This window comes from Jatropha curcas, chromosome 4 (genome assembly GCF_041381405.1).
Source record: "Jatropha curcas cultivar XTBG-Jc1 chromosome 4, XTBG_Jcur_1.0, whole genome shotgun sequence".
NCBI classification, from domain to species: Eukaryota; Viridiplantae; Streptophyta; class Magnoliopsida; order Malpighiales; family Euphorbiaceae; genus Jatropha; species Jatropha curcas.
Genome location: NC_143154.1, coordinates 15,891,152 through 15,897,151, shown reverse-complemented (window position 1 = coordinate 15,897,151; position 6,000 = coordinate 15,891,152). Strand labels below are relative to the sequence as shown.

General features: G+C 40.5%; 1 non-coding gene across 1 annotated transcript; it reads right to left on the bottom strand.

Moving 5' to 3' along the window:
* Positions 1-559: 559 nt before the first annotated feature.
* On the bottom strand, positions 560-666 carry LOC149496885 (small nucleolar RNA R71). The gene has a single exon (XR_016320694.1). It is a non-coding gene; the product is annotated as a small nucleolar RNA R71 (small nucleolar RNA).
* Between the last annotated feature and the right edge of the window lie 5,334 nt (positions 667-6,000).

Here is a 6,000-nt window from a genome sequence, read left to right as displayed (position 1 = left end):
CAGGTGTTTTATGCGAAGAAGATCAAGGACGACTGAACCTCTAGTCTTTGACCCAGAAATTGAAAGAACCTTTTGTAGGCACAACGCTGCAAGAAAAGCAAGAGAAATAAAACTCGAACAACAAGCAGACATGGCCAACGAAAACGAAAACAGAAACGAAAACGTAGTTGGACCACCACTTTAACATCCGATTCGTACCTTAAGGGATTATACAACACCTAATCTGAATGGGACAACCTCAAGTATTACAAGACCTAGGGTAGAAGCTAATAACTTTGAGATTAAACCTGCAATTATCCAAATGCTCTCTACCTCGATCCAATATGGAGGTTTGCCTAGTGAAGATCCTAATGCTCACATCACCAATTTTTTGGAAATTTGTGACACATTCAAACAAAATGGTGTTTCTGAAGATGCAATCAAGTTGAGGCTTTTTCCTTTTACTCTTAGGGATAAAGCTAGATCATGGTTACAATCGTGTCCCGCTGGAAGTTTTACAACATGGGATGAATTAGCTCAAAAATTCCTAGCTAAATTCTTCCCATCCTCAAAAACCACCAAGCTGCGTAATGAGATAATGACATTTGCTCATCATGATCAAGAGAGCTTGTACGAAGCTTGGGAAAGATTCAAGGACTTGCTAAGGAAGTGCCCGCATCACAGTTTGCCCAAGTGGCTACAGGTACAAACTTTTTATAATGCATTATCTCCTAACATCAAAATTACTCTAGATGCAGCTGCAGGTGGATCTTTTGAAAAAAAAGGAATTGATGAAGCTTATGAATTGATAGAGGAGATGGCAAGCAACAGCCACTACCAAAATAATACCGAAAGAAGAAGAACCGCAGGAGTCTATGAAATAGACGCCATTACAGCACTTAATGCCAAGGTAGATAACATGGTAAGGAAATTGGACATGTTAACTACTAATCCTGTGAATTCGATTATGCAAGTGTGTGATAGGTGCAATGGACAACATGGAATTGGGGAATGCATCATGGACTCCTTAAATCCGCAGACTTTGGAGCAAGTGAACTATGTGATGAATCAAGGAAGAAAGAATTACCCTTATTCAAATTCATATGATAACAGGTTAAGGAATCATCCTAACCTATCTTATGGTAATCCTAACAATGCCTTGAATGCACCCCCAAGGTTCCACCCTCCAGAAAAGAAATCTCATGATGACCTCCTCACTGCCCTCTCCAAATCACACATGGAATTCATGAATGAAACCAGGGAGAACCATAAAATCCAGCAAGCTGCAATCAGGAATTTGGAGATTCAGTTAGGGCAGTTCGTAAACATGATGGCATCTCGACCTCAAGGTACGTTACCTAGCAATACTGAAAAGAATCCAAAAGAACAAGTGCAGGCTATCACCTTGAGGAGTGGCAAACAATTAGATGAACCACTGAGGAAAGAAAAGGAGGAAAAAGAACAATCAAAAGTGCCTATCATTGATTTAGAGGAAAAAGAAAAGGTAAAACCCTATGTTCCCCCTGTTCCCTTTCCACAAAGATTAAAGAAAGCACAAGATGACAAGAGCTTCCTCAAGTTTCTGGATGTGTTTAAGAAGCTTCAAATCAATATTCCTTTTGCTGAAGCTCTTGCTCAAATGCCTAGCTATGCTAAATTCCTAAAAGATATCTTGAGCAAGAAACGAAAAATTGATGATCAAGAAACAGTGATGTTAACTGAGGAGTGCAGTGCAATTATCCAAAACAAACTGCCTCCAAAGTTAAAAGATCCAGGAAGTTTTTCTATCCCTTATAACATTGGTAATCTTGACTTTGAAAAGGCTTTGGCAGATTTAGGTGCTAGCATTAATCTTATGTCCTATGAAGTTTTTAAGATGCTAGGTATGGGAGAGCTCAAACCAACAAGGATGTCTTTGCAATTAGCAGATCGTTCAATTAAATATCCTAGAGGGATTGTAGAAGACGTGCTTGTAAAGGTAGGTACATTCATCTTTCCTGTTGATTTTGTTATTCTTGATATTGATGAAGACAGGGAAGGATCTCTAATCCTTGGAAGACCTTTTCTTGCAACTGCAAGAGCATTGATAGATGTCTATTGAGGGTAAGTTGACTCTTAGAGTTGGACAGGAAGAGATTGTATTTGATGTACTTAAATCTTGTAAACTCCCTATGGATCATGGAGACTGTTTTAGAATTGACGTAGTCGATGAATGTGTGGAGACCACTTTGCATGTTGAAAATAATGCTAATGAGTCAAGCATCTTGAATGAAAAAGAAAAGGAACTTCCTAAGCATGAACTGAAACAACTTCCACCTCATTTAAAACATGCATTTCTAGGTGAGAACCATTCTTTTCCTGTTATTATTTCTTCTCACTTAACGCTTGATCAAGAGGAAAGGTTGTTGCAGGTTTTACAAAGGCACAAGAAAGCATTAGGATGGTCTATCTCAGATCTACAAGGAATAAGCCCAAGTGTGTGCATGCATAAAATCTTAATGGAAGAAGACTACAAACCTTCAATCGAGCATCAAAGGCGACTGAATCCTAACATGAAGGAGGTAGTTAAGGCTGAAATTATTAAACTCTTTGATGCTGCATCATTTATCCAATTTCAGACAGTAATTGGGTAAGTTCTGTCCAAGTTGTTCCAAAGAAGGGAGGTATGACTGTTATTTCTAATGAAAAAAATGAATTAATCCCCACAAGAACAGTCACAGGTTGGCGTGTGTGTATAGATTATAGAAAATTAAATAAAGCAACACGCAAAGATCACTTTCCCCTTCCCTTTATTGATCAAATGCTTGAAAGGCTTGCAGGATATCCTTTTTATTGTTTCTTAGATGGCTATTTAGGGTACTTCCAAATACCTATAGCCCCTGAAGACCAAGAGAAAACTACATTCACTTGTCCTTATGGCACTTTTGCCTATAGGAGAATGCCTTTTGGGCTATGCAATGCCCCTGCAACCTTTCAAAGGTGCATGATGTCCATCTTTTCTGATATGGTGGAAAAATTTATTGAAATATTCATGGATGATTTTTCTGTGTTTGGTTCTTCCTTCGATGCATGCCTTCATAATTTATCTTTAGTAATGCAACGATGTGAAGATACTAATCTTGTGTTAAATTGGGAAAAATGTCACTTCATGGTTAGTGAAGGTATTGTCCTAGGGCATAAAATCTCTCAAAGGGGGATTGAAGTAGAAAAGGCAAAAATTGAGGTAATTGAAAAACTACCTCCCCCTAACACAGTGAAGGGCATAAGAAGTTTTCTTGGGCATGCAGGATTTTACAGGAGATTCATAAGGGATTTCTCAAAAATCACTAAACCTCTTTGCAATCTACTAGTTAAAGATGTTCCTTTTGAATTTGACAAAGATTGTTTAGATGCTTTTAACAGGTTAAAGAAGGAGTTAATCTCAGCCCCGATCATCACCACACCAGATTGGACTTTACCCTTTGAACTCATGTGTGATGCTAGTGATCATGCTGTAGGAGCTGTTCTTGGACAAAGAAAAGACAGGAAGTTGCATGTTATCTATTATGCAACTCGCACATTGAATGATGCACAATTAAATTATGCAACTACGGAAAAGGAACTGCTAGCTATTGTTTTTGCTTTTGACAAATTCAGGGCATATCTAATTGGAGCTAAAACAATAGTCTACACAGATCACTCCGCCATCAAATACTTGCTGGAAAAGAAAGATGCAAAGCCAAGACTCATTCGTTGGGTACTTCTATTGCAAGAGTTTGACCTAGAAATTCGCGACAAAAAGGGGACCGAGAACCTCATTGCTGACCATCTTTCCAGGCTTGAATTGGGGGAAGAAGACACAAGCGAGCTACAAATCAATGAAAGCTTTCCTCATGAGCAACTTCTTCTAGTGGCAAATGCTCAAACCCCCTGGTACGCTGACATTGTTAATTATCTTGTTTGCAAAATTCCTCCTCCCAATTTTTCTTACCAACAAAGAAAAAAATTTTTTCATGATATCAAATTCTACTATTGGGAGGAGCCATTTTTGTTCAAGTATTGTAGTGATCAGCTCTTCAGGAGATGTATACCGGAAACTGAAATAGAAAGTGTCCTTAAATTCTGCCATTCAATGGAATGTGGAGGCCACTTTGGAGCAAACAAGACAGCTGCGCGTATACTAGAAAGTGGTTTGTATTGGCCTAATCTTTTTAAAGATGCTTATAACTATGTTCGTCTTTGTGATCGTTGTCAAAGGTTAGGTAACATTTCGAAGAGACATGAAATGCCCCTGAACAGCATCCTTGAAGTCGAAATCTTCGATGTATGGGGTCTGGACTTTATGGGACCTTTTCCACCATCATATTCAAATCAATACATTCTAGTGGCGGTGGATTATGTGTCAAAGTGGGCAGAAGCTGTTGCTCTTCCAAATAACGATGCCAAAAGTGTGATGAGCTTCATCAAGAAAAACATTTTTACAAGGCATGGAACTCCCAGGGCGATAATCACGGACGGAGGTAAGCATTTTTGTAATAGATATTTAGACTCCCTTCTTGCAAAATATGGTGTCACTCATCGTGTAGGTACTCCATATCATCCTCAAACCAGTGGACAAGTAGAGGTCACTAACAGAGAAATCAAAAAGATCCTCGAAACCACTGTTGGACAACCGAGAAAGGATTGGTCCAAAAAGCTAGACGATGCTCTATGGACCTACAGAACGGCATTCAAAACGCCTATAGGTTTGTCTCCATATCGCATGGTGTATGGTAAGGCTTGTCATCTTCCTGTAGAGTTAGAACATAAGGCGTTTTGGGCCATTCAATTTTTTAACTTTAATGCAAAGGAGGTTGGTCAAAAGCGATTGCTACAGCTAAACATGATGGATGAAATGCGCCTTCACGCTTATGAAAATGCCAAAATATACAAAGATCGCACTAAACAATGGCATGATAAGCGCATTATCATGAGGGATCTAAAGGTAGGCCAGCAGGTGTTGCTCTATAACTCTAGACTTCGGTTATTTCCTGGTAAGTTGCGCTCTAGATGGTCTGGACCATTCACAATCAAGGAAATCTTTCCTCATGGCGCGATTGAAATAGTGGATGGTAAGTCGAATCGAAGTTTCAAGGTAAATGCTCAACGTTTGAGAAGCTATTATAATGAAACCTTTGAACCCATCATGACTACAATTGGTCTTGCTTAGCCTAAATTAAGATAAGTGCGTCGAACTTAACGACATTAAACAAAAGTGCTCATGGGAGACAACCCATCTATTTTTATTAAATTTTCGTCCATTTATTTATTTTTATTCCCTATTTTATTTGTCAAAATCCCAAATTTTCTCCATAAGTGTTCTTTTGTTTAGTTAAGAGTTTTTGTAGGAAAAAGTGGAAATCCAGAACCAAGCACGCCCTAGCCGTGCTAAGTGGCACGCCCAAGTCGCGCTACGAAGCAAGTCTCAACAAAGAAAAATGCCCAAGTCGCGAGCGCGACATTCACAAGCGCGAGCGCGACAATTAGAAAAGAGAGTCAGAAGATTTGCAAGAAAAACTCGCGAGCGCACCTTCCATATGCACGGGCGCGAGCTGAAGTCGCGAGCGCGACATTCATATACGCAGGCGCGAGCTGAAGTCGCGAGCACGACATTCATATGCGCGGGCGCGACAAGCAGATCTGAGTGTCAGAAGAAATTGGACCAGAAGACGCGAGAAGACGCGAGCGCGATATTCATATGCGCGGGCGCGAGAAAGCACCTTTGAGAGGCAGAAAGTTTGCCAGCAAAATACGCGAGCGCGACTTTCATATGCGCGAGCGCAAAAAGAACTTGAGAGGCAGGGACAAGCACGCCCAAGGCGTGCCAGATAGCACTCCCGTGCTATCACCAGGCACTTTTCAAAACGAGAGGCAGAGAAGAGCACGCCCAAGCCGTGCTATGTAGCACGCCCATGCCAGGTACGCCACTTTTGTTGTTTTGCAAGTCAGAGGGGAGCACGCCCAGGCCATGCTCATCAGCACGGCCGTGCCACGATCAGACCA